Source organism: Balaenoptera physalus, assembly GCF_965194825.1.
Source record: "Balaenoptera physalus genome assembly, chromosome: 7".
Taxonomy (NCBI): domain Eukaryota; kingdom Metazoa; phylum Chordata; class Mammalia; order Artiodactyla; family Balaenopteridae; genus Balaenoptera; species Balaenoptera physalus.
The window spans coordinates 40,177,904-40,201,122 of NC_138886.1; positions in this window are offsets into that span (position 1 = coordinate 40,177,904).

Consider the following 23,219-nt stretch of genomic DNA (forward strand, 5'->3'; position numbering starts at 1 on the left):
CTCAGTGTTCCCAGGTAATGCACCAAACGTTAGGGTCTTTTAATTACCTTCCAGCAAGTGCAATGCCTTAATTCCATCTAGGTTTGGAATAAATTAGGAAATAAGATTAAAGAGCAAAGATGGAGGTCAGAATATTCCTGTTACTGTTGATAACCCTGGCTTGAGAATCCAGTTTGAATGAAATGATCCCATAACTGAACTCCAGAATTGGGCAGATTTACTAACTAGTAATACACAGAATGAGAGAAACAGAAGACACCCACTCACACTCTCAAGGGAGAGAACAGAATTAGTCAAGGCAAGCATGCCCACTTAACTGTTTTCAAGCTTTCTATATAAGTCACTTGATCACCCTGGGGTAGAGTCAGGAAAGAAGCAGGGCTGAAATGACCCTAAGAGCTCTCTTGACAGGACTGAGACATTAGGAGCAGGAAAGGAACATTCCCTCACTCCCCACCACCACCACCCCCAGCAGTAAAAAATGATCATCTACGTTTACAATGTAAAACAAATCAGAAACTACGCTAACTCTGATTCACTCTTAGTGTACCAACAGCTAATCAGGACCCTTGTGCAAAAACATCTTGATTCGTTGCTAATAAAACTCTTTAGAAGCAGACCCCTCCACATGCCTCAAAGGGAAGATGCAGACCTGTATGCTTCAGGATTTTCTCACCAAAACCCCACACAACTTCTTTACTATTCCAGCCAAGTATGGCCTAGCCCTATCCTCATACCTGTTTTTCTTGGTTTAGTAATAAAGGAACACAGATGGAAATAAAGAAGACATATCAGGTAGAAATATATAAAATAGTGGGAAAAATATTATAAGTGGAGTCAAGTACCACCACCATTTACTAGAAACGAACTTTCAGCACCAACATCAATATTTTTTCCTGTTATATCTGTAAAGTGATAATAAGTAATATGTACATAACAATTTTTAATTTATTCAAATCTCGTTTATATAACTAACTACTTCACAACAAGTAGCATGCTAAGGCAACATCAGTAGATGAAAAAAGGTAGTCCCTGGCCCCAAGGAATGTTGCCCAGGACAAGACAGAGATATGCAAAAAATACAATTACAATACAGTGAAGCCAGTGCAACAATCAGGCATGCAGAAGTGCAAGGGTAGCAAAAAGGAGCGTGTGATCACAACACTAAAAAGAAGACCGCACAAAAGACATAATACGTAAATTCAGTTTTGAAAAATGAAGTGGGTTTTCCAGGTGCCCCATAGGGAGAAAGGAACTCTTGGAGGAGGGGAAAGCATAATTCAAGACAGTGAGTTGTTCATATAATCCTAGAAGTGAAGTAGGCAATGGCAGGAGAAATGATTGGACACAGGCGTCATGAATACTTGCGTGTCTGCATTTTAGCAAGTCCATTCTAAAGGAAACTTTGAGTATCAACTCGGGGGTGGGGGGCGGCGGGGGGGACAGAACTAGTCATTCCTGCAAGAAACACTGGAACCCGTTTCTACCAATCCACCAAAAAAACGACTTCAAAGGCAACGTGGTATCACAGAAAGGGCTTGTTTTTGTTTGTTTGTTTTTAGTTCTTTAGGCCTCACTTAAAATTCTGAGTCCACAATGCACTTGCTTTGGGATCTCGAACAACACTCATAACCTCTGCAAGTTTCCGTATGGTAAGTTTATGTGATTACCTTCATCTGTAACATCCCTGCGTTGCAATCTTAATGGAAACTCAAGTTCAGGTCAAGGAGTAGTTTCTCTGTGACCCCTCCTCTGAATTAATTCAAAAGCCATCTCTCCCCTCCTCATCTGGCTTCTCTTACGGAATCTCATAAGAACTTCTATGACTTCTTTGGTTGTTTGTTGTTGTTGTTGTCTGTTTGTTTTTAATTGAAGTATAGTTGATTTACAATGTCATTGATTTACAATGTTAGTTTCAGGTGTACAGCACAGTGATTCCTTTTCAGATCCTTTTCCCTTATAAGTTATTACAAAATATTGAGCATAGTTCCCTGTGCCATAGAGGAGATCCTTGTTGTATCTAATCTATGCCTTCTTTGAATGACTGTAGCACTTGTTGTCTGTGTCATTTTTATGTCTGTTGTTGCTTTGTGACTGAAAATGAAAATTTTCTATTTGTTCATGTCCTGGCCCTTACTTAAAAATGTGTTCATTTATCTATTTCATATTTATTGATTACATCTTAAACACTGTGTTAGCTGCTGGTTCTAGATGTTAGTAAAAATATAGACCTTCCTGCTCAAAAGGTCACAGTATTTGTGGGAAAACAAAAAAATGAACAACCTATGTCTCAAACAGCTTTGTACTTCCCAAAGAGAACACACCTAGTAGGTACAATAAATACTGTATCATACATAAATGTATAAATAGTTAATGGGATTAAAAACTTGAGATAACCGCTTTTCTATTCTGAGGAAATGATGATTATATTTCACCAGGAGCTCAATACCACTCTGAGAATGAGGGCTTAACCCGCATCCTGACTCACTGCAGCGCTTTCTTGTATGAAAATATACAAGTCTGTACATACTCTCTAGAAAAAGGCTTATCTGGCATGAATTTCAGATAGCAAGAAGAAAAATTCAAGAGGTTCAGAGAAGCATCCAGAAGCTCAGATGATTATCTGGCACTAATACAAGTTGCTTGACAGGAAAATAGAGCTGTAAATCTCACAAAATTAGATGATCTTTGAAGAATTTCAAAACCTCTTGCTATTAATTGGAAATCCTGGAAGAATAGCTTCTTTTAAAATATACTGATAATATGCTTTACAGCTTAATATTCAGCAGCCTATGTCTGTGACTAAGTGAGCTTCAGGAAAGAAGGAAACTTGTGGTTTAGCTCCATTTACTCCGGAACCTCTGGTCAAAACATCTACTTCTGTGCTCAGCCATCTTATCACCTGTAAAATGGAGGCACCTCTCAGAAAACATAGTGACAGAGATGTTGCACAGCTTCGTGTGTCATTGTCTTCATTTGTTGCAGAATACCAATAACATCTAAGCTACGACTGCAAAGACTGCAATGCTATTTGGGGTCATCTAGTGCAGCTCTGTCAAAGAAAAGGAAAGGGGCCTAGAATAACCATAATTTTCCCAAGAAGACACAACCATTTTATGGTAAATCTGGGACAAGAACCCTGATCTCTTCGATCCCATTCCATTGTTCTTTCATTGGGTTCTGAACAACCCAGAGAAAGAAAGAGAAATAAAACTCCTATGTGCTGTGTCACTGCAACAGGACTTAGCAAGATTGGAATTGGAGCACTACATATTAAGGGGTATCTGGGAAATTCTCCAAACTAATTGAGACATATACCAGGTACATAGAAAACAGGATGTTTTCTGAAGATGATTCTGTGGCATGAACAGAACTGGTAACTGAAGGTGTGTGTGTGCTGCAGTTCCAAACAGGATGGGTGACTTCTTGCTTCCTGGCACCTTGAAGACTCCACCCCAACATACACATTAAAATAAAATTAACATTTGAACTGGGTCATATTTAATTCTGCATGCTCTTGTAAGTCAGCAAAATATTCCACGTATCATTTAAGTTGTCACTTACTTTTTAACTTGATTTTTAATTTCTAAAAGCCTTTCCAAACACAAAACAGAGGTTGGAAAATGGTATATGGGAAGCTGCAGAGATGAAATAAGCTTATTTCATTTGGCAAAAAGATGAATATCCAAACAAATTCTTCATAGCTGAAAGTGTCCAAATCTACTGTCTTCATTTTGTAGTCAAGGCTTCTGGAAAAGTATGCTAATGGATTCCTAGTTACCCAAATGCCCATATCTGTTTCAGTAAGTATCATTATATACTATGGAAATTTTTCTCAGCGACAGAGAAAGACATCCTGGCTGAACATCCCCCTGCCCATGACGCAGAGATGATGGTCTCAAGCTACCTTAAAGGCGTTGGAGCCCACTTTATCTGTTACTAATATTAATGGAGGACAAAACTTAATATTCTGTTTCCTCTGTATTTGTTACATCACTTCTTCCCTTCATGAAAATGGATGGCCCATAACTGAGTCTGCAGTGTGTGTATCATGGGAAACTGAACAAATTTTTGTTGGTTTTATTAATGTCATTGGTTTCTAGGGAGGGTCTACTCAAAAACTAAGTCTAGTTTCACAGTTACAAATAAATTATGATGTAACTTTGAATAAATTAAGCTCAACAGAAAGGAAGGATACTGATAGTTGCTACTATCCTTTCCTTGAGGGGCTCTTGTAAAGCACTAAATAAAGTAACAGAGGTGTATATGCATGCATGTATTTTCAATGATACTTGTACACACTTAAAAAGAACTCTACAGAATGCATTATAAAAATCTTGATGCTGTGTGTCCCTAGTTCCCAGCTCTCTCATTAAAACTACTTACATTAACAAAAACTTATCTATTAGGATAGCTATCAGAGTACTCCAAATACTACTTCTTGCAGTACCCTGTCCCAACCATTTGCCTTCCTCTTCTCATTACTCCTCAATTCAGAAACCCCGGAGATTTGTTCATTAATTTATGAACATATTTATTCATTCAGCCAAGAAAATTTATTGATCCCTTACTAAATTTCAGGCACCATTCTTCAGTATGTTTTATAGGCATGTTCAGGAAACACAGCAGTGATTAACAGAGATGAATATACCCTCTCTTGAGCTGACGGGGGGAGACAAAAGTAAATAAGCAAATATAAAATCATAAGTATAAATATGTAAATAAAAATTAAATAAATGGATAGCATAGTATATCAGGTAAGTGTTGGAGAAAAACAGCAAGCAAGGAAGGGAGATGGAGATTGTTAGCTGGTAGGGGGAGGCTGCGATCTGAAACTAAGTGATCAACGTCGGCTTTATGGGGAAGATAAAGTTTAAGAGGGAACTTAAGGTTGTGGGAGAGAGTAAGGTGCATATCTGGGAAGTGAATAGTACAAGCAGAGGGAAGAGTCAGATGGAAAGGCAATGAGGCAAGAGTGGGCCTAGAGTATCCAAGGAGCAGAAAGGATGTCAGTGTGTGGAAAACAGAGCGAGCAAAGTGGAGAGGAGAAGGCAACAGTCAGAGAGGAAACAGAGGCCCAGATTTCTAGGGCTGTGGAGGCACTTTGCGGACTTTGCTTTTCCTGTGAATAAGCCACTGAAGAGATCTGAGGGACATGATCTGATTTATGTTTTAACAGGATCTCTCTGGATGCCATCTTGATTAGAGACTGTAGGAGAATAAGGACAAGCCCCCAGAAGACCAACAGTTGATTTAAAGAAGTGAGTTACTCAAAACTGTGCCTCCTCACTCAGTGAAGATGCAGAGTAGAGATCGGCAAATAATGGCCACAGATCAAATCAGGCGCTCAGCCTGGATCTGTATGACTGTGAGCTAGTAATGGTTCTCACATTTTGAAAGGTTGTTGAAGAAGAAAGAGGAGGAGAAGCTACAGAAACTGCATGTGGCCCACAAAGCCTAAGATAGTTAAAATCCAGAAAATGCTTTCCAACACCTGATGGAAGGCATCTGGCTGGTAGTAGGTCCTCAACAAAACTTGGAAGAGGAATACATGAGTAAATTAGTTCCTGAAACCATCGTAAAGTGATAGGTGTCAAGAAACTTTTATGCCTTCACCCTTAACCTTTACAAATGATGCCATTTCCACGCCAGAAGGCATTTTCTCACATAAGCAAGGTCATAAACAACTGTCAAGTAAAGTTGAAATAGCGACAAATCAAATAACAAAAAACATTTTTATAGATTTTTAAACCTTACAAAGCATTTTCGTGTTCATTATCTAATTTAATCCTCAAATCAACTCCATGAGATAGTTATTATTTTCCCATTAGAAATTACCACATATTAAATCCTTAGTGATTGCTCAAGAAAAGCTGCAATCTTGAGTGTTACATCTATTAATGCCAAGGTTGGGTGTTTTTCCATGGGAACATTGGATGCTAAAATCAACACGGATTTTCAGCTCAAGATGGCAGACTAGGAAACATATTTACTTTGTGTTCCTCCTGAAACCGTATTGAAATAAAAGTGTAGAAATACCAAAATTAATAAACCAATATAAGCCAAGACATTGTAGAAGCCATCAACCACAGAAAGATTTCAACACATTTCGAGAAGGCAAACAATGAAATGGCGGAGCGATGAATAAAATAATTAAGAAAAGATTACCCTAAGTAGGGTCTGCACAAAGCCACTCAGCTTTTGCTGAGCTCTGGTTATAATAAAGGGCAGAGGAAAGAAAAGGGGCTGAAAACAAGGAGACAAAATTCACTTTAGGAAAACAAGTTCATTTAATGAGCTCCAGGGAACACTCAGCCTGCTGCCATACTAACTCATGAATTACAATGGATTGTTGGTAAGCAAGACAAGAACACAGGGAACAAACACAACAAACAAAAATCAAGAGGTTATTTCTTACTGAACTCTTCTCAAATGAGATCAAGGAATTATGGTTAAATGCCACAGCTGTAAATCATTTCTGCTCCTGGAGAGGTTAGAAAGGGCTTATAATATTTACCTTTTTTTTTCAGACAGAATTTAGGTCTGAGCAAAACCTTTTGTGTCCTCCAACCTCAAAGTTTATTGGGGATGGAAGTCCAAATTTGCTCTGACATACCATACAAAGACTCTCATGAGCAGAGGGTCAAACTAATTTTGTAATATATGAATTATGCCCAGTGTTATTTTAAATAGATTTTAAACTAAAATATATAAATAAATTTTTACTGATCTATATGATTCTGGGTTCTGAAACTTCCACATGTCACATGCCTGATATATAACACACAATGTCAGCCCCAGGGAGAGAGAAAACACTCCAAAGAAGCAAGCCAAAGAAACAAGATTCAAACAAGGTACGGTGTGATGTGTAGACCAGGATTTTTCACTTCTTTCCTGCCATGCTGAAGCTTCCAGCTCATGAAAAACAACACGTTTCCCTTGTCCTAGACACCCAACAGTATGTCTCCTCTCTTGGGCATAAGAATCTCTAGAGTTACATATGTGTAGTAAAGAGTGGACCCAGCTGGCATACTCACAATGACCAAATGGTGTTGATCGTACTTTAAACCAACACATCGCTCCATGACGAAGCTGCAATAAATGATATATTTGCTTTCTAGACACGAATGAGATGCCTTACTGGATATACTCCAGGAAGGCCAGAGAAACTGGCTTCTAATCCATATGGAATAATTCACTGGTGAATTTCTTTCAGGATAGCCCATGATTTATCTAGAATATAATCTTTCAATATCTGGATCCTTCAAACTAGACCAAAGGGAAAATCTGGGCTGCAAACCTCAATTAGAAATGTGGGGTGGTGCTATGCTGACAACTGGTGGTCCCTGACCTGTATCTTCTGAGACTAGAACCCAGTGTGGTGGATGAGCAATTCATGCGTTGAACAGAAGAAGAGCTCCTACAGGGCAGTGTATGTGTTCATTGCAGGTATGGCACTTAGGGCTAAGTACCATAAGGACTACAATAAAAATAAAATATAGTAACACATGAAGAATATACGATAAGAAGGTACCACAGTCCAGAGCACGAGCTCTGGAATCACACAGGCTTGGTTCGAATCCCGGCTAAGCCACTACCATCTGTACACCCTGAAGAACAGTCGAAGGTTTGAATGTTGTTTTACCAAATTTCGAAAAAGAAGTGAAGAAAGAACCTATCTGCCAGGAAGGGACATCGTGGGGTGCAGCACCCAGTCGGGTCAGGGCTCTGCATCCCCTGCTCAGAAACCTTCGCCACCTGGCTCATGGTGATGCTGGCAGCTGAGCAGCCCTGGAGAAGCCGCTCTTGTCTCCAGGCCTCGCAGAGAAGCTGGGGAGGTCCCCGGAGGAGGCGGGCCAGAGCCTGGCAAGCTCTGGGTGCCTCCTGCACTCAGCTAAGAGCAGGCTCTGGCCTCAGGGTCCCTTGGCGGGTAAGGGCTGGCCAATACATACCCAGGGCTGAGGCGCCTGAAGAGCCGGTGCCCAGGCAAGGTGAGCGCTGGAGAAGGCTTCCACAGTCCCCAACAGTCTCCGCATGGTGGCCCATCCGGTGCCAAACACCTGCCACCCACAGCGAGAAGCCCCAGCCACCAGAAAGTCCAGAAGGGGTCGGGCTTGGGGCTCCGCCCTTTGCCCTTGGGCCGGGGTTTCTCCACGGGCTGGGCTTGCATGCGTCCCCCCATCCCACCCCCTGGCCCACCCGACCTTTCTCTGTGACAATACAATGGACATGTCACAAGCGCCAGACTGAGCCATCCAGCGTCCAGTGAGTGCTAGACCTCGAGAGGAGGTAGAAGCTAGGGAGATGCTCTCCCAGTTTCACACTCTATTCTCAGATCGCTTGGCGTACACCCGTTCTACAGGGGCAATTTACTTTGTAAATTTCCTACCTGGCTCTGCCGCGCAGCCGGCCCCACCGTGGGGCCCCGGTGGGCTGTCACCTGCTGGTTTTGCACTCCCGGGAGACTGCCACATCTGACCGGGATCACCCCGCTGCTCCAGCGCCTGTCTTCTGCCCTGGTCACAGGCTGTCCCACCGAGATCGAGTGCCTTCATCGTCTGGCTTTTACATCGTGCCAAAAAGGCAGTATCCCATTCAGCAGGCCAGGTACTCCCGAATGGGGATGCTTCCCTTGGTGAACTGGAGGGAATCGCCAAAGAAGCCCGTGCTGTCTACTCATAAGTCCATGATGTTCAGCCACTCAAGAATCATCAAGAGTCCTCCACCGGGGGGCAAATTTACCCTACTGCGTTCACCACCTGAGCAGGTAGTCAAGGTTAGGAAGCCAGTACCATCCAGTCACCTCCCACTTCCTTGCCCAAAGGAGAGTGAGGTGAAGGTCCAAGAAGAGCCCCGAAGAGGCATGGCAAAGATGGACGATCACACAAAGACCGAAGGAGAGGATGATTGGAAGGGCCACCGTAGCAATGGGGATATACCATTGACATGTAGGCCCCAGGAGACCCGTGGAGTCCTCACTTCCCTCAAGTGCGATCCTGAGCCTCTGCACCTCCTTCCCCAGCACCCAGAAGACAACTTGAGTGAGAACGCCCAGATGTCTCCAGTGAGCTCCTCCTCAGAAAGCCATGTCATCCGCTCAGATGGGGATGCTGGAGATGTCCTGCCTCCTTGGAAGCCTGAATCCCATGCCACGGTGTTCTCTGCCCCAACCGCAAGCTGCTCCCTGCTGCTGGAGAGACCAACAAAAGAAGTGCTGGGTGAAGACCACCGGCCCAGCTCGCCACACTCACTGATGTCTGGGAAGGAGCCGCAGCATGAAAAATCTTCAGACATCCCATCAAGAAGCTCCGCTTCCCTGGTATCTACCAGCAGTAGGCCCTGCAAGCGGAACATTCCCCTGACGCTTTTTTTGCCGCTGCCGGGGCTGAGGTCGACCCTGCCACTGACATGGCATCAAGGTGAGCTGCCTCCTGCTCCTACGCTTCCGTGCTTGGCTCTTGCCAAAAACCCAGGCACCTTGGAGAAGAACACTGAGTGTCAGTGGAACAAGATTCTGAATAATATAAGGAAGGTCAAGGAAGACTGCAGTGCCCCTCAGCCTGCCCCTTCTCTCTCCCCACCTGCCTCAGAGACTGCAGACTCCCTGCCCCTGGCCACTCACACTTCACAGGTCCCTGCTACTCCCACCGACTTGGCCGACCTATATTCCAGGTCCCCCATCCTGTCTGTCCCTGCACCTTCCCCGACACCTAATATTGATCAGGAAACAAGATACACAGTCCCTGAGTCCCCTCCTCTTGCTGTTCCCGCTGACTCTCTCCCTCCCTCAGCTCCCAATCCCATTTTGGGAATTCCACTTAGGAAGAATGAAGAAGGGCCTTTTCATTCAGTCACAGCCACAACACCTCTGATTTCCGACCTCCCACACCTCCTAGCGTCCCAGCTTTCTCCTTCCAGCCACCGTCCCACAAAAAGGAACCCCCAACACCCATGTGTGTAGATTCTACCCCTCCTTTACACTTACCTACCCCTCTTCCAGCCCCTACCATCAATCCCCCTATTTTAACTGGGCAGCCTATGACTTCTATGGCAATCCCTTCCACCAGCATGGTCTTGGCATCTAGAAGTTTGACCATCCAGCCTACTGTAGATCCTGATGTCACAGACACGGACACTCCTGCCCTTCCCCAAGCTGTCACTTTCAGGTCTCCCCCAGGTTTCAGGGTGGAGCAGAGGCACCTTGCAGGGGTACCAGCGTCCATCACCCCACCTGTGCCGATGGTCCCCTGTGCCACCCCAATTTTCAACCACCCCTTTGGCCCCCAAACCAATGCTCAGCCCATATTTGGGACCTCTGAGGGGCAGCAGAGAGCCTCTCTCGCTGGTGCTCCTGTTTTCCCTAGCCCCCCAGTTACGGCTTCGGCTCCTGTTTTCCCCAGCCCCCCTTTTACGGCTTCGGCCATCATCGGTGCTTCAGCAGGCAGCACCTCTGACACCGAAGCTATGGATCCCACACCTCCTTCTTACGCTGTCATTCTCCAGGCTGCCCCTGTCTCCAGGTAGAACCAATAACCATTTCACACGGCTGTTCCTAGTTCTGAGAACACACCACCCAGTGGTAGCAATGCCTCAGCCCATGCCTCGACTCATTTTCCTGCAACGTCGGCCAATAGACAGACCAACACTTCAAGCTTCTCTTGGACCCAGGTCTCCTGGCTCAGGCCACACTGGGGGCCAACGATGGGCAGAGGCCTAACGATTATTTTCCATTGGGAAACCCAGCAGCCTCAGCACAAGATAAAGTCCTAACCTCTCCTGCAGCCCAGCCACCGCGACTCAGCATCATGCAGTCAGCTTTGCCAGCTTCCCTATTCGCCACCACCAGCAACACGCAGCCGGCCTTTGGCGACAACCCAGGCATTCTCCCCAGGGCAGTGTCCATTGCTACTGGCTTTGGAGTTGCCACCAGGATGCCCAGTACCGGGGACAGTAGCTCGCTCTTTGCCGACACCACACCGGGCCCACGCTTCACGGGACCTGCAGCCCCTATGGCTCGTGGGAGCCTTGGAGTCAGTGCGTCAGCCCCAGGCCTCACTCATTCAGAGGCATCCAGACCACTTAACTTTGGGGCAGGACTAAGTGGGGCACCCAGCAGCGCTTCTGTTCCTACTTCGGGCCAGACAACCTGCCACCTACCTGACCACGGCAAGGCTGCTGCAGTAGGAGGGGCAGGCACCATCCCAGCATTTGGGAACATACCCGATTCCACCTTAAATCCAAACACCTGGGGCCTAGCTGGGCTGAATACAGGTGCTACGGTGATGGCAGGGGACAACACCATCCCCACGATTCGAGGCCACTTTCCATCACTGCACCCAGAGCCCATCTGGACCTAGAAAATCTACATTTAAAAGTTCCATCACCAGGGGCTTCCCTGGTGGCGCAGTGGTTGAGAATCTGCCTGCCAATGCAGGGGACACGGGTTCGAGCCCTGTTCTGGGAAGATCCCACATGCCGCGGAGCAACTGGGCCCGTGAGCCACAACTACTGAGCCTGCGCGTCTGGAGCCTGTGCTCCGAAACAAGAGAGGCCGCGACAGTGAGAGGCCCGCGCACTGCGATGAAGAGCGGCCCCCGCTCGCCGCAACTAGAGAAAGCCCTCGCACAGAAACGAAGACCCAACACAGCCAAAAATAAAATAAAATAAATAAATAAAAATTAAAAAAAAAAAAAAGTTCCATCACCAAGGAGAAGAAATCTCTGTCAAGGGACATGTCAGTTTCCACCTTACACCAAAGCACCCCACATCTGTTGGAGTTGCAAGTGTGGGTACCACCTGTGGGTTTCAACACACTTCTAGTTCTACCTTATTTCCAAACACAAGGGGCCCACCTGCCTACAATCCAGGTGGTGGTTGTATAGGATGGAACAACATCATTCCCATGATTGGAGGACCTGGTATTCCCACTTACAACTGGGACCCACCTGGCCAATACACAGGTGGTGCGGATGGAGGGAACATCATCTCACCGGTGCTGGGAGGCCCTGTGTCAATAACTGCCATCAGACTTGGAACCCATCTGTGCAGAGAACAGGGGGGGCGATGGGGGACAGCACCACACCTGCTGTGACTGGATACACTTCTGGTGCCGCATTCATAGAAAGCACCTGGGGCCCCCCCTGGTCAAAACCCAGGTGGTGCCATGGGGGACAGCACCATCCATACTTAGAGAGGAAGCTCTACTCTCAGGAAGGACACTGGGGTCCCAAGTCAGGACACCCCTCTGACTTAGACGAGCCAGCATTGTGTTTGGAGGCCTTGGTCGGGCAGCTGTGCCTGTGCTCATAGGAGTCTGGCAGCCGCATAACCTGCCCAGGGCTTCATAGGAGCCACCAGCGAATTCCTTTCTTCTATGAAGAAACTCAACAAATGAAGAGCAGATCTTATTCTGCAAACTGTGTGTAACCACGAATGGACTTTGCCTCACTGGAAAGCGGCTCAGCCCCTTGAAGTGAAACGTAACCTCCTCTCTTCCTACAGCAAGCCGGAGGACCACACCTCAGGGGTGTGCAAGAGTGTGTGTGTGTGTGTGTGTGTGTGCGCGTGCTGGAGGGTGAGGAGCATATGAGCCCACTTCAGAACTACACCAGACTTGAGATGCTCCAGTTAGGAGAATGGAAGACAGCTGGCTCTATCATCCACTGTGCCATCCCTGGCTTGACTGTTAACTTGGCCGACCCAAGCTCCTGGCCAGTTTTCCCTAGACTTGGAACTGGCAGGATGCCCACTGCTGCTTTCAGATGCTTCCTCTCCCCCTATGCGTTTGCCTCAATGGGCCCTTCTCTTCCCAGCTTTATGTACATATATATATGTGTATATATATATGTCAATAAAACCTTGTTCGTATTAATCTGCTTCTGTTAATGTGTCTTCACTCACTAACTCAGCTGTAGAGAAAGAACTGACATATGTGAGTGCTGATGTGTGAGCCAGACTTAAGGCCCCAATATTTTGTGTCCCAGTGACTGGGATGTGGAATTAGGCACACTTTATGGCTGCATGTGCTGACTCCTGAAATCTGTTTCGAGTGTAATGAGTGACAATCAGGAGGAACTAAGGTCCAGAGGAGGGAGAGATGGGGTGACTCACCCTGGCTTCTCTAGATGTGTTTCTGTCCCCTCACCACTCCAACCACACTGGAGGCTAGAGAATCCCTGATGTGTGATAAGGAACCACACTATATGATTTTAGCTTTTGAAAATGTTTAAATGTCTTTTGGGGCATCTTTTTATTCAATTCAGACTTAGGCCAGTCATCGTCATATATTCCCACTCCACCCGGAGAAGATGGATTTGGCATCCAGGTTCATGTGTCTGGAGAAACAAAGGAAGAGTTCGTACCTGCTCTGTAATTATTGAAAATTTAAGTTTACCTGAAATTTACCATGCTGCTTAAAATAGCAGAAAAGATCCTCTTTAAGAACTGGCTTGGCTCTGAGCTAAACCACTAAAATATCAAATCACAAGAGTCATAATTGTGCCCACTTCTGGCTGACCCTAGAGTTCCGCTGGGCCTCCACTAGGTTTAATAATGGCAAAATTCCTGAGTCTGTGCAGCCTATCTTCCAGTTGGAGGGGAGAACAGAAACCCATGTACATTCTCTGGTAGGTTCGCCAGTAATAAATGCTATGGAGATTAAGCAGTATATGGTGAGTTGAGATTGTGGGCAGAGAGGAGCAAGTGAACTCAGTGCTTTTCCTATGGCCTATTTACCTCTCAAGAGTTTTGGAAGGATAAAATCATGTAGGGAAGTGACTTATAAGCCATTGTTATTGTTCTATACATAAGGATAGATGGATAGACAGGTAGATATAGATAGATAAGACAGACAGACATACTTCGATGACAGATGGACATACTGCACGTATATGTTTGCTTAATGAATTCCTTCGAATGCTTTCACTTGGCAATTCAAATGGGAGATCCCCTCTTTAAAGGGAGCATAAAAGTGCTTACTTTCATGAAGTACACACATGGAAAAATATAACTTAGCATAAAAATGCACAGCACTGAGCCTAGTGCAACATTTTTGAGATTAGACCTGTGAAAACAAAGAACACCATCACAGAGAGGCTGCCAGACTCCTCCAGGCACCCAGCCGCCTGATTCATTTACTCTAAGTTGTTTGTTACAGTTCCAGAGGATCAAAACTCCTGCTCCCGAACCTTTGTTTGTTTGTCTTAGATTCCATATACATGTGTTAGCATACGGTATTTGTTTTTCTCTTTCTGACTTACTTCACTCTGTATGACAGACCCTAGGTCCATCCACCTCACTACAAATAACTCAGTTTCATTTCTTTTTATGGCTGAGTGATATTCCATCGTACATATGTGCCACATCTTCTTTACCCATTCATCTGTCAATGGACACTTAGATTGCTTCCATGTCCTGGCTATTGTAAATAGAGCTGCAATGAACATTGTGCTACATGACTCTTTTTGAATTATGGTGTTCTCAGGGTATATGCCCAGTAGTGGGATTGCTGGGGCAGGATAGGAATAAAGATGCAGATGTAGAGAATGGACTTGAGGACAAGGGGTGGGGGAAGGGTAAGCTGGGACAAAGTGAGAGAGTGGCATGGACACATATACACTCCCAAATGTAAAATAGATAACTAGTGGGAAGCAGCCGCATAGCACAGGGAGATCAGTTCCAGGCTTTGTGACCACCTAGAGGGGTGGGATAGGGAGGGTGGGAGGGAGACGCAAGAGGGAGGGGAAAAGGGGGTATACGTATATGTATAGCTGATTCACTTTGTTATACAGCAGAAACTGACACACCATTGTAAAGCAATTATACTCCAATAAAGATGTTAAAACAAAAGTCAAAAAAAAAAAAACTCCTGCTCCCTGGCTTCAGAGAATCTCCTGCCCTTTCTAGTCAGAACTGCCTCCCAGAAGCAGGGCTGAAATCCAGTTTGCTTCCAATAGTTCCACACCTGCTCTCTGTGGTGCCTGGCAATATTACCAGGGACAATTTTTAATTTTAAAAATTTATACTTCTTGGATTTTTATTTTTAAAAAATGGCCTTCAAAGCTGAAAAGAACGATCCTGATAAGGCAAGCATTTAACAAATGAGTGAGAGATTTAAAGATAATTTTGAATTTCATGTTTTGATGCATTGACACAGTTGAAGCTATTTCTAAATAAATAAAAATATTCTTTTCTTTTTTATGAAAATAATACATGAACATGAGAGCAACTCAAATAATACTGAAATTCAACCCTTCTAACCCCTGTTCCCCTCTCCAGAGACAGTTTTTCACTACTTCAATGTTACCCCCATAATTCTAAACATTATGTGTATCCTGCTATATCCATTTTAGATAAATTTTAACACCCTAACATGAAGGAGGAAGATAAACTCCTACCCCCACTACTATTCATCCCCCTTCTTTTCCAATACATCATATTCATGTCGTTACTCATGCTGCTTCTCTTTTGTAACTTCATGGAGTTTTGCTAGCTTTATTGATGGGAGAAGTGGTAGCATAGTAGCTAAAAACCACTGGATCTGGACATGGACCGCCTGGCTTGGAAGCTTTGTTCCTTGGCTAGTTAGCTCTGCAATCCTGAGTAATTCATATAACCTTCCTGGGCCTCTGTTTCCTCACCTGTAAACCGAGGAAATGGATGATCCCCATCGCATGGAGTTGCTCAGGATGATGCAAATAATAATAAGGCATCTGCAGCCTTTAGTATCCAACATGCAGAAGCTCTCAAGAAATATTAGCTATAGTATATAGCTATAGCATCAACTTTCTTATGGTATCAACTTTCACCCTAATTTCATATTTTTCTTTATGCCTGAGACTATTTGTGCACCCACAGTTCTCTGTCTTTCCTCTCCCCTTGTACAACTCACCTCCTGTCAACACCGTGTTTGTTTCATCTGTCAGTGCTGATAACATTTACATTTTCTTATGCAATCACAGCAAAGTGTCCTGTGTTTTATCTACAGGTTGACACTAAGGCTTGAAAACCAAGAAGTTATATTAACTATTTAAGTTTCACTCAGTCCTGGGGACAAGAGTATGGTAGGACTGTATTTTCTTCTCTCTAGGTATGACACCCCTACTCTGTCTTTACTATCAATTATTTAAACTCATGCTATATTTTAGTTTGCTTTATACTTCAACTATTATCTTCTCACAAGATTTCATTACTTTTCCTAAAATTTGACCCACCTTCTTCTGTTTTTCTCCCTGCACTATTTGCCCATAATAAATTATTTTTAAAATTTTCAAATTCAGTATTGTTTCCTTGGCTGGGTCCAATCCTTTGCCAGAACCCTTGTCCCTCCCCTACTCAGTTTGGAAGCTGTAAGACCAAAGTAAGGATAAGATCTTATAAGAAAGGGGACCAAATTGCTTTTAGGCTAGGCCGGAAATAATGACTAATTACTACTTATGGAAAATGCATAATTCTGGCCCCATCACCCTAATTTCCTTGCTTTGTGGGAGAGCTAACCATGTGGATTTCAACTGGTACTCCAGGTTATTATGAGGCAGGTAGTCCTTATTCCATATTGAGCCAAATACTGGTCTAGGCCATAAGTGAGATCTCACCAAGGGCCTCACGTATCTTGTAAGATCAAACATTTTATAGGGCACTTCAGGCTAAAACTCTGATTAGTAATAAGCAGGGTATTTTCCCTGCATATGTCTCTCAAGAATTAGAAGGTGGCTTGGGGAAGATTTGAGAATTTCAGACTCACGGATGCATGTCTTTCTTGTCCTAAATATTTTCTTTTTAGAGATCTAGAAACAGCCCTTGACCGTTATGAGACCGCCCAGGCCCTCCCTGAGCCAGTCACTGCCATGAACCCAGGGTGATGTGATGTAGTGAGGCTGCCTGACCAGCAGTTCATACTTTACCTGAAACAGAGCTGGGCGTGGTCCTCTCAGCAGTCCCAGGACAGGAACTTTCTCTAATTCTTGAGAGACACATGCAGGGAAAACACCCTGCTTATTACTAACCAGAGTTTTAGCCTGAAGTGCCATACAAAATTTTTAATCTTACGAGATACATGAGGCCCTTGGTGAGATCTCACTTATGGCCTAGACCAGTATTTGACTCAATATGGAATAAGGACTACCTGCCTCATAAGTACTTGGAGTACTGGTTGAAATCCAGATGGTTTTCAGATGCCCCTCCCAGGTAGGAAAACCGAGGCTCGGAGAATCCCACAGGCGCTAAGTGTTAGAGCCGTAATACGGAGATCCAGGATTAGTCCAAGGCTGAGGGGCTGGGAGAGACAGAAAAACCAAACCAAACAAAACCACTCTTGAAAAGTTATCTCTCTGAGGCAAATAGTACTTTTGTCTTAAATTCACACTAAGTTGGAGATGAGAGACTTTCTTAGAAGTAGGTTTTCAGAAGACGGAGGACAAATGAAAGTTTATGTCTACAGATATGGGGATTGGTTGGGGTTGGGGGGACATTGAGATAAAGGGTTCAAAACACGAGCTCCATCAATTTCTAGTTTGCTACAGGACTCGCCCAGGCTGTTGTATAGAAACTTGGAAACACTGACTGTGGTGAAATATCTAAGCTAGCCACGTGGACAATCGCTCAAAAATACTTTTCTGTTTCCCTTGAAACACGATTTTATTGATTTCACCAAATAAATATCTCAAAGTTATGACAAAGTTGAGGAAGTTACACGGTTGGAATTGCATTTACTATTATTAACAAGCACAGTTGTAGAGCTTAGACTATAACAAGTACTATTCTAAGTGCTTACCAAACAATAACTCACTTAATCCTCATAACAGCAACACTATAGGTAGGTATTATACGTAATATTCGCCTTTTTGGGGAGAAACTGAGGCCCAGAGAGGTTGAATAGTTTGCCTAACGTCCCACAGTAAGTAGGTGGCAAAAACCCAGGATTAAAACCAGACCGTCTAGACTTTCATCACTTTGCTGTGTCACCGTATTATAAGTTGTGCTTAGGGAAGGGACTAAGTTGACAAGACTCTGAACTAAACAGAGAAGGGAGAAATGAGAAAATGAGTGATCCTAGAAACTAGAGAGGATTTCGGCTCAGAAATTTCTGGTGATGAGACCTGGAAGAACAAGAACTTGGTTGGAATATTAACTTGGGGTAGTATCTGAATCCACTGAGAAATGGTTTTGTTTTCTTTAAAATTTAGAAAGGCCAGTTGGATGAAGATTAATGGAAAAAAAAAAAAAAAGTAGAAAGGAAAAGAAGAAGGTGCCTTAAGTGAGACGTAACCTCCTCCCTCTAAGTACTAGGGGTGGGGGTCCTGTGGGAAAGGATGGAGCTCTCTCTACAGGTTTGTCACCAGGATGAACAAGGAGAAACATGGCAACCACTGTACTGGTTTTGATGATCCTTCAAAACCAAGGCTTCAGTTTCCAAGAACGACCTACGGTAGCATACCTACCGTGTGCCAGACATGCCACGAAGTGTGTTCCCAGTCACGCATTTTAATTGGAGAAATAGTTCCTATGAGGTACGCACTAGTTCCCTATGGCTGCTGTAACAAATTACTACAAATGTGCTTGCTTAAAACAAAATACACTTATTTTCTTATGGTACTGGAAGACAGAGGTCCAAAACCAGTTTCCCTGGGCTGAAACCAGGAGTTGACAGGGCCATCCATCCTCCTTCTAGGGGCTCTAAGGGAGAATCTGCTTCCTTGAGAGCATTCCTTGACTTTTGGTCACATCAATCCAACCCCAACTTCATCATCACATTCTCTTTGGAGTAAAAACTCCCTCTGCCTCTCTCTTCTGAGAACACCAGTGGTTACATTTGGGCCCATCCACGATCCACGTAATCCAGGCGAATCTCCCCATCTCAAGACCCTTACTTTAATCCCATTGGCAAAGTCCCTTCTGCCATTTGACGTGACATTCACGGGTTCTGGGGATTAGAATGTGGACATTTGGGGGCAAAGGTATTATTCAGTCTACTACAAGGTAGATACTATTATCTTTCTCAGACGCAGGAAATGAAGTTTAGGCAAGTAATTTGTCTCAGGTCTACAATTTCCAGAGTAAAGATTTAAATTCTGGCAGTGAGACTTTAGGACACACTCCAAACAACTTTAATCTGTGTCCTTAACTACTGCATAATCCTTGGTTAAGAGTCACACTTAGGTATCAAGACCCAATTGAATAAAACACTATGTACTGTCTCCTCTTTCACTTTGTTTGCCTGGTGTATTTATGACTCTTGCCCAGAGCAGAAGAGTTCAGAAAATTGTTATGCAGGTTTACTAAGAGAAAGCATTTACTGTTTGATGTGCGCTGAGTAATGGAAGGTTTTTTAAAATAGAATATGCCACCAAGGAGTGTTATCACCATTTTACATATTTAAACAACCAGACAGCAACAACGAAAAGCTACAGATGCAAAGGTGTCAGGGACATGTCTAAAGGCAACCTGCCAGAAAAAGGGCTGGTACCAGATGCCAGATGCCCAGGCCTGAATTCATCCTATCCAGTCCTGATTAAGCACCTGTTCAGAGGGATTGTGGCTCATCACCCAACACCTGAGTCTTTATACCCCCAGCTTCAAGATGGAAATTAGCCGAGGGATCACAGATATTGTACTAATCACTAATTCATAATCTGCTATCCCCATCCTTTGTGGGAGAGAACTTGGCACTTCTAAAATCCTTTTCTGCTTGAGAAAGAGCAGAGCAGCCTTTGCTCCTCTGGCTGTGACCTACCGTGCTTTGCAAAGGTGATTTGGCAAGTGCAGCTGCAAACCCATCTCCAGTATCACACATCTATGGAAAATTCCAGTCAGGTTTTAGACCCAGTCACAGTACATTTTTCTGAGGATCAGTAATGATTTGCTGAGGATCAGTAATGCTCTCCGTATGCTGGCTGACAAGGCCATGATCTCTGCGCTTATTATACTCCATTTGTCAGCTCCGCTCTGACACAGTTGTCCGTGGGATTCCTTAGGAATATTGGAGGTATTTAGGCACAATTTCAGGAGCTGCTCCTGCCTGTTTCCTCTCATTTCTTAATCAACATTTCCCACTCGAGACTATAAATAATTCAACTTGGGTGGGTTATCAGAGGCATTCTTCCCTACTCTACTCCATTTGAATCTCTGTGCTCTTTAAGTTTCACATACGTGGCATCACATATTTCCCATCATCGCTATTTTCAGCAGTCAGGGCTACAAAGGTAATTGGCAAGTTCATTAGCTTTCCCTTTCTTTCCCTCTCGATTGTTTAAGAGTGATTTGCTAAAGACCGTGCGTTTCGATGTTTTGCAAAGCTCAGTGGTACAGACAATATTGGAACTCTGCCCTGGAGAAATAGACAGATTGTTCTCCTTCTCTTATACAACAGAAAAGAGATTCATCTATCACACAGTTACTCAAGGTTTCTCTTCTTGCATTGCCAAGGATCTGGATAAGACTGGTAATACGCCACATCTTCTGTTGGAAGGTACTTTGCCTTCCATAAAATTAAATCCACACCATATGACAACTTTAGTCTAACCTCTCATCTACTGATTCATGAGGTCTGACTCACTGAGAATTCCCCTTCTCATACTATTGTGAAGAAAAGGAATTGTCGGTCAAATCCATGGTCAAATGTTTATATTATGTTTCCTAGTTTGTCAGTTATCTTTATGTTTGGGTTGCCTTTTACTGTGCAGAATTCTTTAATTTTTATGAAGTCAAATCAACTCTTTTTCTTTATGATATCTCAGATTCATGTTCTGCTTAGGGACAGACTTCCTCATAACAAGAATATGATTTCTTATCCTATTTTACATTCTTCTCGATATTTGTTTCTTGCAATGGAATATTACCAAATGTATGCTATTCATGCAGTCCTCGCTCTGAACAGTTTGCCCATGCACGAATTTCAGTTACCGTGATTTAGTTAAATAATCCCAGGACGCCAACAAAACAATCAAATTTCAGTTACTGCCATATTAACTGTGAGGAAGGGCATAAAGTACAAACTTCACAGCTAGTTCTTAAGTCCACAAATCACCCTGGATATAACAGATGTGTATCATGATCGGTGAACAATCAGGTCCCTTCTTTCAAAGTCTGTAGGTGCTTGGTCACTGTGCATGTTATTCAGTTCACACACAGACAGCAAGATCCATGTATTGCTTAGAATTGAACCATTTAATCTTCAAGTATTTTGGAATTTTCCAGCTTTGTTTTCATTACTGATTTCCAGTTTGATCTCACTGTGGTCTGAGAACAGACTTTATATGATTTCTGATGTTTTAAATTTGTTAGAGTGTGTTTTATGGCCCAGAATGTGGTCTTTCTTGGTGTATACTTCATGTGAGCTTGAGACAACGTGTATTCTGCTGTTGGATGAAGCAGTCTGTAGATGTTTATTATATCCATTTGTCGATGGTGTTGTTGAATTCAGCTATGTCTGTACTGATTTTCTGCCTGATGGATTTGTCCATTTATGATAGAGGGATGTAGAAATCTCCAACTATGATAGTGGATTTATTTCTTTCTCCTTGCAGTTCTATCAGTTTCTGTCTCACGAATTTTGATGCTTTGTTGTTAGGCACCTAAACATTAAGAATTGTTATGTCTTCTTGGAGAATCGACCTCTTTATCATTATGGAATGCCCCTCTTTGTGCCTGATAATTTTCTTTGCTCTTAACTCTGCTTTGTCTGAAATTGATACAGCTTCTCAAACTTTCTTTTAATTAGTGTTAGCATGATGTGTCTTTCCCCAACCCTTTACTTTTAAGCTATATGTACCTTCATATTTAAAGTAGATTTCTTATATTTGGATCTTGTTTATCGATCCTCTGTGACAACCTCTGTCTTTTAATTGGTGTATTTATACCATTGGTATTTAAAATGATTATTGATATCATTGGATTAATATCTACCATATTTGTTACTGTTTCGTATTTATTGCTGTTGTTCTTTGTTCCTTTTTTATATTCCATGCTTTTTCTGCCATTTCTGGTTTTAATCAAGCATTTTATATGTTTCACTTTTCTCTTCCTTGAAAATCCAGACACGATGTACTGGTGAAATTAACTGCAGTACATAGTCCTTTAGTGATGTGGTGTTATAGAAGCATTGCATAGTCTTATGATTAGGTCTCAGTCTTATAATGAGCATGTGCTCCTCAGCTATGAATGTCACAAGGGCCTCTCAGTATTTTCCCTCCCCTTAGGTGAAACACAATGGCTGGAATGGGTCAGGGTAGGATATTTCCCTTCCCCCAGGTCAGTTAGGCTCTGACAAAACCCCATAGGTTAGGCCTCTGGTAAAACAGCTTCTCCTGAGGGCAGGCCTTATGAAGAATAGCAGAATGCTCTGGTGTATTTCAAAATTGCTCCTTTCACTCTCCCCCTGCCAGAATTCCAAGGGGAGTTTCCTTTGACCTTCACCTGGTAGTCACAACCTGGTAGAGCTCAAGAGACAAAACTTGCAAAAGGATAGGGGCTTCCCTGGAGTTTTTACCTCACAGATCTTTCCACACAAGCCTCCAGCAATCCGTCAAACACAGTTCAGGTTTTCCTACCTCACTATTGGTGTCCACAGAGATTTCTGCTCTTGGGTTTCTGTTCCGGTAGGTTGTTATTCTCTGTATCTGCCATCTGCCTCTCCAATTTTGGGCACAGTGATTTTTTCCTGTGACCTCACCTCTCTAATGAATCTACGAAGAACTGTTGATTTTTCAGTGTGTTCAGATATTTACCTGTTAGGACAGAGTGGCAACTTCCAAGCTCCTTCCATGCTGGACTCAAAACTAGACGTCTCATAAGTTTTTTACAATGGAATAAAACATGTTAATTCTCAATATTTCTAATGTTTTTGGTTGCACTGTATTAACTAAATATAAGGTTTACTAATTTTTTAAGTCTATCTATAACTTTATAACCAAAAAGAAAGTTTCTAGTGTTTTGTCAGAAAGATTTTAAGGTCATGGAACAATAATATTTTCTCCATCGATCATTAAGATCAACTTTGCACAGTTCAGCTCGTTTAGTCATTGTTGTAGTTCCACAGTGAGGACAGCCTGTACTTTATTTACCCTATATTTTATTTCTCATATATACATGGGTTCCTATTCTGGTTTAATAATATACTGAGGTACTGTTATAGCTTATTAGATTTTTTCAAACTACTGAAATTTGGAGTGTGTTTTGATATTGGATACGGACATTTCTTTCCTCATTCCAACTTTATCCTACTT